General features: G+C 42.0%; 1 protein-coding gene across 4 annotated transcripts in view; it reads left to right on the top strand.

Moving 5' to 3' along the window:
• The window catches only part of LOC143474515 (Fc receptor-like protein 5), a 94,907-nt gene that overhangs the window by 67,462 nt on the left and 18,319 nt on the right, over positions 1-9,126 (top strand). The window lies entirely within an intron of this gene.

The following is a 9,126-nucleotide window of genomic DNA, read 5'->3' as shown; positions in this document are numbered from 1 at the left end:
GATGTCAAATACATGGTCTTCCTTTGTTACAACCTACCCCACCTACCTCTTTGTGACCTCATCAGATGCTTAAAAAAAAAAAACATTTGCAGGCACACCTCTGTCAGTCTTTCTTTTCCACTGACTAGGCATTCTTTAAAATTATTCAAAATCAAGAAAGTTTTCTTAGTTGTATTGTGACGGGGTTATAGAGGCGTCTGGAGGCACTGGTTGTATGTCAGGAGTTTTATTATCCATGACACAAAACACAAATGAGCACGCAAAAGCAAGGCAACAAAATGTACAGTTCACAAAGAGCAAATTAACAAGCTTGGAGAAGCAAGCTTCTCCTTCTAAGCACGTCGTCTGTGCAGAATGTCTGAGACGCTGTAGTCCTCAAAGGAATGTGCAGCACAGGACTGCACGACCTGTGGGCATAACTGTGGGCCTGTGGGCACCTGTGGGTGCAAACTGATGGTGAACAGGTGTCAGTAATTAGGTGAGTTGGACCGGGGTAGTGGCTTGGTGCAAGGGGCCGTGTGCAAAGTGCATGAGCCTGAGTGCACGCGCCCTCTGGTGGCCTCCTGGCCGACACACCGTGACATGTATGTAAGGTGATGGTTGTAACACTTTTTAAAGCTGTGTTACAACCCACCCCACCCCTGTCAGCCACTGTTTAACTAACTGTATTAGCAAGGTGATTTGAAATTAACAGGGGAAAAATGCATCACAATTTTCCTGAGAAACTACAGTTTAATGTAACATAATTCATATGGTTTTATCTGCAATAGTATAAGTACTAAACAAAATATAGCAGAGGTGAGGACTCGAGTCACATGACTTGGACTCGAGTCAGACTCGAGTCATTAATATTAAGACTTTTGACTTGACTTGAAAAAATATTCAGAGACTCAGACTTGACTTGGACTTTTACACCAATAACTTGGGACTTGAATTGGACTTGAACCTGTTTACTTGCAAATACTTGATTTTTTTACCCCAAATCTAAATTTTAAAACGCATATTAATATTTATAAAGTGCACCCCATTAATTTCATTTCCATCCTTCTGACGCAGACAGGTGTTACACCAGATTCTGTGACCGTCGAGTTTTGTGACCACAGGGGGCGCTATTTCACAGTTTCTGTTCAGAGGCACAAACGCTTTACGAATGCTACGTAAACTACGCTGATGCACTTTCTTTACTCGTTTTGTTGGTGTCCACGAGCCAAAATATGACAGATGTTTATATTTACATTTTATCGTCTCTTAATTACATAAATGTACTTAAACAAGATTTACCATCCCCTCACCATTGCAGCCAACAAAGAAATCATGAATGGGATGTACAGGTGAGCCTTTTTAACTGGGGTCACCAATTCTGACGGCAGCCATCAGAATATGTGACCCCACTGAATCTCCTGGTAACAATAGTACACCGTGACCCCACAATAACAGAAAACAATGAAAAAATAACCCTAACCTTTTATTAGTCTATATTTAAACATTTTATCCAAATGTTTAGAATAACCATTCCTAATGACAGCATCTTGCTTACGATGAAGCTTGCTATTTTCGTGTAAAATGATGTAACGAAACATTCTTGTTTAAGTACATTTATGTAATTAAGAGAAGATAAAATGTAAATGATCTGTCATCTTTTGGCTGGCGGACAAACCAACAAAACGAGTAAAGAAACGCATCAGCGTAGTGTACGTAGCATTCGTAAAGCATTGGTGCCTGTAAAAAAAAAAAAGACTCGAAAGGACTTGAAATTCCAAGTTTCAGACTTGGGACTTGACTTGACGGTTGCTTGTCTTGACTCGAGACTTGACTTGAGTTGACTGTCTTTGCTTGAGACTTGACTTGGGACTTGAGGATAAAGCAGGGTTGCCAACTTTTGACGTTCGCTTGGAGTGAGATTTCAACCTGGAGCCGGTGACGAGTGTATTTTGTTGAACGGAGGGAGGGGGGGGGGGTGGCGAACGAAAGTTGTTGAGCGGGGGGGGGGGGGGGGGGGTGTGGCGAACGTAAAATGGACACAGATTCAGTGTTATATCGCCGGTGGATGGCGCCAGAGCTAGCGAACTAGTAACGTATTGAATCATATATGTGGATCTAAGGTAAATAAACTGGATATTTTTTTTCGGCGTGAGATATCGGAAGTGTGGCGTGAGACCAGAGCAACGGTCAAATGCGTGTGTCTCACGCTCAATGCGTGAGAGTTGGCAACCCTGGGATAAAGACTTGGACTTACTTGAGACTTGCAAAACACTGACTTGGTTCCACCTCTGCTATAGTCTTGATTCAAAAATTTACAGTGATTTTCTCTATGGAATCTGCATGTGCCTGTTTCCAGCCTTGATATTCACCGTGTGGGGTCAGGGAGGAATTGGGTAAATACTGGAATGACCATATGACTCCTATCTTATCCGTGATGGGTGGAATTGATAGTCTTACAACTCTCACCATGTTACATACCCTGTCTCCCCCTACCCCACAAGGGGTCAAATGGTACAAGCCGTTAATCGCAAGGGCAACTGAACAAACTTATGTTGAGAGAACCAGAGTATTTAACACGCTGCTGAAAGAGAGCGATGTAATTATATTTATATTGTTTGCTTTGCATATGATCGTTCTCTGCGAACTTTAGTTACTCTGCGAACTTTATCATTCATTTATTATTAATGACCACACAACAAGTTGGTGGAATTTGCTTCCGGTACAGCATAACATACTCACATCTCTGTGTCAAAAGAAAAAACAAATGCATAAATACAACTACAATATACAGACATAGACAAACAATTCTTTCAGATCATACATTGATTTAGTGACCGCACAGCAGTTGGAAAGAAACTGTTTTTGAGTCTGACTGATTTTATAGCGTCTTCCAGAAGGCATGCGTGTAAACAAGTGATATGCAGGGTGAGAGGGGTCTGAAGTGATCTTTTTGGCTCATTGTATGATGCGTTTTTGATACAGTGTGTCTATGGGAGGGTGTGGCCAGTGATTTTGGATGATTTATCTATTATACATTGTAGGTTATTTCGTGAATGCTTATCCAGATTTCCGTACCAGACTATTATAGATGAGGTAAGTATGCTTTGGATGATTGCTGTGTAAAACTGAAGGAGGATGTTCGGCCTGATTCTAAATTTTTTCAGTTGTCTGAGGAAATATAGTCTTTTATTGGCTTTTTTGTATATTTGGTGTGAATGCTGTCTCCATTTGAGTGAACTACTGATGTATGTACCAAGGAATTTGAATGAGTCTGTGATGGTAATAGGCTGAGTGGAGATGAGGATGGATGTTTTGTAAGTAGGTGAGCGTGAAAAATCGACTATTAGTTCCTGTGTTTTTGATGTATTAATCTGTAAATTGTTGTTTTGGCACCAAGTGACTGCTTGGTTGACCTGTTCACGATAATGATATTCGTTATTGTTACTGATGAGTCCAATTATTGTTGTATCGTCTGCATATTTAAGAATGGAGACTGAACTGTGAGTGGATGTGAGAGTGTTTGTGTAGAGTGAAAAGAGCCATGGTGAAAGAACACAACCCTGGGGGGCACCTGTACTTAGGGTGAGAGGTTGGGATGAGAGGCTACCCATCCTGACTCTCTGTGTTCTTTGTGACAGGAAACTGTGAATCCAGTAACATAGGTTAATATGTTAATAAGTTTATTGAAGAGGATGACTGGGTTGATAGTATTGAAAGCGGAGCTGAAATCAATAAACAATATCCGGGCATAGGTGTTTGGGGATTCTAGGTGTTGCATAATCCTGTAGAGAGCCAGGTTAACTGTATCTTCAACGGATCTATTAGACCGGTAAGCAAACTGGTAATTGTCCATGAGATGAGAAGTAAGTTCTTTCAAGTGTGAGAGTATGATTAGTTCAAATGATTTCATAACAACGGATGTAAGAGCAATAGGTCTGTAATCATTAAGACAGGATATTTTGTTAGTTTTTGGTACAGGGATGATAACCGAATCCTTAAGACATTTTGGAACTGTACACTGACTGAGAGAACAATTGAAGATAAAAGTAAAGATTGGAGCTAGTTGAGCTGCACAGTGTTTTAAAACAGCTGGGGTGACTCCATCAGGGCCCGCTGCTTTCCTCTTTTTATTTTTACTAAAAGAGGCTCTCACTTCCTCCTCCTGAATGTGAAACTGAGGTAATGGTGGAGGAACTGGAGTCGGAATAGAAGGGATAGGCTGCTGTTCGAATCTGCCATAGAAGTTATTTAATGTGTCTGGTAGGTCTCTATTACTGTCTAGTGAAGGGCATGGCCTTTTTTTGTAACTAGTCATGTTTTTTATTTTTTGCCAAATTGATTTAGTATCATTAGATGTTATTTGCTGTTCTAATCCGTGTGCGTATTTGGATTTGGCTTTTCTAATCGCAGCTCTGAGTTCATATTTAGCTGTATTATATTGCTCTTTATTTCCCTCTATAAAAGCAGTATTTTTTCTTGCGAAGGAGTTGAATGTCTTTTGTGAACCAAGGTTTGTTGTTGCTGTGTATTTTCACCATTTTGTTGGGGATACACATCTCCACACAAAAGTTGACGTATGACGTTACTGTGTCCGTCAGCTCGTCCAGATTGGCCGCAGCTGCGCTGAATACGTCCCAATCAGTGCACTCAAAGCAGCCTCTCAAGGTGTTAATGCAAGAGCTGGACCAGCAATGGACAGTTTTTGATTTTACATAATTGGATTTAAGTTTTTGCCTGTATTTTGGGATGAGCAGTAGAGTGGCATGGTCCGACCTCCCCAGCGGAGCCCTCGGGAAAGACCGGTAAGCACCGCTAATCGGGACGTAGCAGTGGTCGAGGGTGTTAGCGCCTCTACTCGGACAAGTAACCTGTTGAATGTAGTTTGGAAGGGCCGCAGACAGGTTGGCATGATTGAAATCACCCAGTGCAACTACAATCGTGTCAGGATGTGAGTTTTCCACAGAGGTTATGTATGTTGCCAGTTCCGAGATGGCTACATTGGCGTTGGTGGACGGAGGAATGTAAACACCAATCAAAGTCACTGAGGCGAACTCTCTGGGAAGATAGTACGGTCTGCATTTGACAGCAATATATTCCAGGTGAGGACTGCAGTAACTGTTGAGCTCTGTATTGTTGTTACACCAGCGCGGGTTTACCATAACACATATACCACCACCTTTGGATTTCTTGGACAGCTTAACTGTCGGCCCGATGTAGAGAGAATCCGGGTGGTGTTACTGCCAGGTCAGGCACAGTGCCATCCAGCCAGGTCTCAGTCAGGCAGAGGGCGGAGCAGTCCTTAAAATCCTTATTGGTTTGCAGCAGAAGGTAAAGTTCGTCAGTTTTGTTTTTTAGTGATCTGACGTTAGTGAGGAGCAAGGCTGGTAATGGTGGCCGGTATGGGCGCTTCCTAAACCTGCAGAGTACACCGGCCCGGCGTCATGTTCCAGCCGGCTTGTGCTTCCAGGAGCACGGGTGCAACAGGTAGTTTGTGGCTAGTATCTCTGCAGGAATAGCAGCGATCATGGCTTCATCGATTCCATAGGGAATGTCTCTGAGGGAGAGCAACTCCCAGCGGGTGTATGTTACACAAAAAGACTTTTTGGCAAACAACACAAAAAATAACAAACACAAGAGCAGAGCTCGTACCGTGGCAAGCCTCACGGCCGCTATCTTCGCCATCCGCCGCATTATGTTGGGGACATAATGATGTGGATTACCAGTGAACGTGGTAATCAATTTTATATTGTGGGTAACACTATATGTGTTTTTCTCTAACAGTGTGCATGTGAAACTATCAAATAAAGGATGTACTACAGATGTATGTACAATGTATTGACATTGATTTATTTTGATCAAACATTTATTTCATATTTAGTAATAGCTGGTTAAAAGTAATTCATATGTTTATACAGAGTAAAGTTATATTCTTAATTTAATGTTTACCAAACTTGTAAACCTGGTACATTTTATTTTATGGCCTTCTGAAATGTTTTCATTTGTATTCTTGTACCAAGGAGCTGTGTGTAACTGTTTTGTGCATATTTGCACTTCCTAAAGAAGCAGGTTAACAGGGTTGTTGTGGTTGTGTTTCTGTGCTCATTCAGCTCTGTGGGTTTAGTCACTGTGAAAGGAGGATGGGCTGTGCTCTTCAGTTTCTCACTAAAGACCAAATTAAACTGACTACACACACACATTCACACCACCATCTAACACCTGTGGCATCACCTTTGTATTTGCAGCATTACAAAGAGTCTCAAAACAAGTACATGAGAAAATGGGGCAAAGAACAAACCAGTGCCAGTGTGTAGATGTCAGTGTAGCTGATCCAGCATCATAGTGTTACTGTATTTTCTTACTCCAACCACTGCAGCCTATAGCTGGTTCTTAGAGTACCGTTCAGTCAGATGGTATTTGGCCATTATGTAATGCTGTCTAAAGACCTACAGACCTGAGCTTCACATAAATTCCAAGGAACTTCCTGTAATGCTGTGAATCAAGAGGCAGGTTGTAGGTGCTGAGGGGAGCAACATTTTTTTTTTAACAGCAGTTCCACATCCACAGTCCACAGAACGATCCATCGAACAGCCACGATAGTCTGGCATGGAAACAAATCCAGAATACATCATGAATGGTGAAACGGAGACGTCACGATGAGGCACGGAGAGAACTGCTGGCTAACAACGACAAACAACCTAAACAATACAACATGTACGATGTCCAGTTGTGAATGAGAGGACACATGGGGTTAAATACACAGTTTAGGAGGGAAAACAGGTAAGACTAATAATGGGCAAACACTTGAAGGGATGGAACGGTAAACATGAAATGAAGGAAAACAATATGGGAGGAAGTTGAATTGTGGTACGGCAGGGCTGAAGTGACCGTTGGGGTTTTATAACCCTCATCTCTAAGAGGCCACACATAGCCATGCTTGTAGAGGAGACTTCATAGACCAGAGCATGGCCAAATAATCTCCTGTTTGGCTCCATGATCAGAAGACAGCAGGATGTCCAGATCTTCTCCCAGCCTTGTGTTGTGAGCTTTGCATAATGAGCAGGAATGTTGGCTTTAACAGGCCCACTCAGCATTCACATCTGTTGGTCATAGACCAGGAGCTGAGAAGAAGCAGGACTGTACAGATGAGGAGATCAACCTTCACACTAGACACAGGTGCTTAGGTCCACTGGAGCTTTACTGATGATAACATGGTCAAGCAATCCTAGTAAAAATAGGAGCAAATAAGCTACCAGGGATTAGGCACAAATTAGCAAGAGGTCAAGATTCTAACTGGTGTGTAAGACTCTGTGTGAAATAGCATACTACTTACTGCATACTCCACTCAGTATGCAGTATGTATTGTATAATGGATACTGGTCCCCATAGTAGTATGCAGTATTGTATCCAGGATGCAACAAACGCAAGTCATCCTACAAGGTCACGTGAATGTATTAATGTTAAAGTCATGCAGACGTGAAAGACGCAGTTCTTACAGTCACTATGAAGCCTTCAAAATTTCAGGTAGACCAGTAGAAATCCTCCAGTTATACAGCCGTGCATTCTATGTGCTTCTCTGAGCAATAATTCAGAATAGAAAGGTTTATAGAAGCAAACAGACAACAACACATGCAGAAGGAGGTGGTGCAGACACAACAGTTAATTTCTGGAAACCACAGCTGGTGCTCTTAGTCAGAATGTGGGGGAGGTTGATCGTGGTTAAGAAGTGTCAGGAGCCTCTGATTGCTTTGGGGACGGGCAGTGGCATGCAATGGCAGAAGAACCATTGTCCAGTAATTTTACTTGTTATCATTTGAAATAATGCTTAGTACAGTGGGATGCGAAAGTTTGGGCACCCTTGTAAATTTTCCTGATTTACCTTTATAAATCATTGAATGTTTGGATAAAAAAATTCAGTTAAATATATCATATAGGGGACAAACACAATGATATTTGAGAAGTGAAATGAAGTTTATATGATTTACAGAAAGTGTGCAATAATTGTCTAAACAAAAATAGGCAGGTGCATAAGTTTGGGCACTGTTGTCATTTTATTGATTTCAAATCCTTTAGAACTAATTATTGGAAGTCAAATTTGGCTTGGTAAGTTCAGTGACCCTTGACCTCCATACAGAGGTGACTCCAATTATGAGAAAGGGTAGTTAAGGGTGGCAATTGTATGTTTTTCTCCTCTTTGCATCTTCTCTGAAGAGTCGCAGCATGGGAGATTCAAAACCACTTTCAAATGACCTGAAAACAAAGATTGTTCACAGTCATGGTTTAGGGGAAGGATACAGAAAGCTATGTCATAGATTTTAGCTTTCAGTCTCCAGTGTGAGAAACATTGTGAGAAAATGGAAGAAGACAGGTACAGTTCAAGTCAAGGCTTGAAGTGGCAGACCAAGCAAAATCTCGAATAAACAGAAGCGACGGATGTTGAGAACAGTCAGAGTCAACCCACAGACCAGCACCAAAGACCTACAACATCATCTTGCTACTGATGGAGTCACTGTGCATCGTTCAACTATTCGGCGCACTTTACACAAGGAGATGCTGTATGGGAGAGTGATGCAGAGGAAGCCTTTTCTCCACCCACATCACAAACAGAGCTGCTTGAGGTATGCTAAAGCACATTTGGACAAGCCAGCTTCATTTTGGAGTAAGGTGCTGTGGATTGATGAAAACAAAATAGTTATTTGGCCGTAACAAGGGCCATTATGCATGGAGGATAAAGAACACATCACTCCAAGAAAAACACCTGCTACCTACAGTAAACTTTGGTGGTGGTTCCATCATGCTGTGGGGCTGTGTGGCCAGTACAGGGACTGGGAGTGTTGTTAAAGTTGAGGGACGCATGGATTCCAATCAATATCAGCAGATTCTGGAGACCAATGTCCAGGAATCAGTGACGAAGCTGAAGCTGCACCGGAGATGGATCTTCCAACAGGACAACGGCCCTAAACACTGCTCAACATCTACAACGACCCTAAACACTGCTCAACATCTACAACCACCCTAAACACTGCTCAACATCTACTAAGGCATTCATGCAGAGGAACAAGTACAATGTTCTGGAATGGCCATCTCAGTCCCCAGACCTGAATATTATTGAAAAGCTGTTGTGTCGCTTAAAGAGAGCTGTCCATG

This window comes from Brachyhypopomus gauderio, chromosome 14, assembly GCF_052324685.1.
Source record: "Brachyhypopomus gauderio isolate BG-103 chromosome 14, BGAUD_0.2, whole genome shotgun sequence".
Lineage (NCBI taxonomy): Eukaryota > Metazoa > Chordata > Actinopteri > Gymnotiformes > Hypopomidae > Brachyhypopomus > Brachyhypopomus gauderio.
This window is presented reverse-complemented; position numbering and strand designations above follow the sequence as displayed.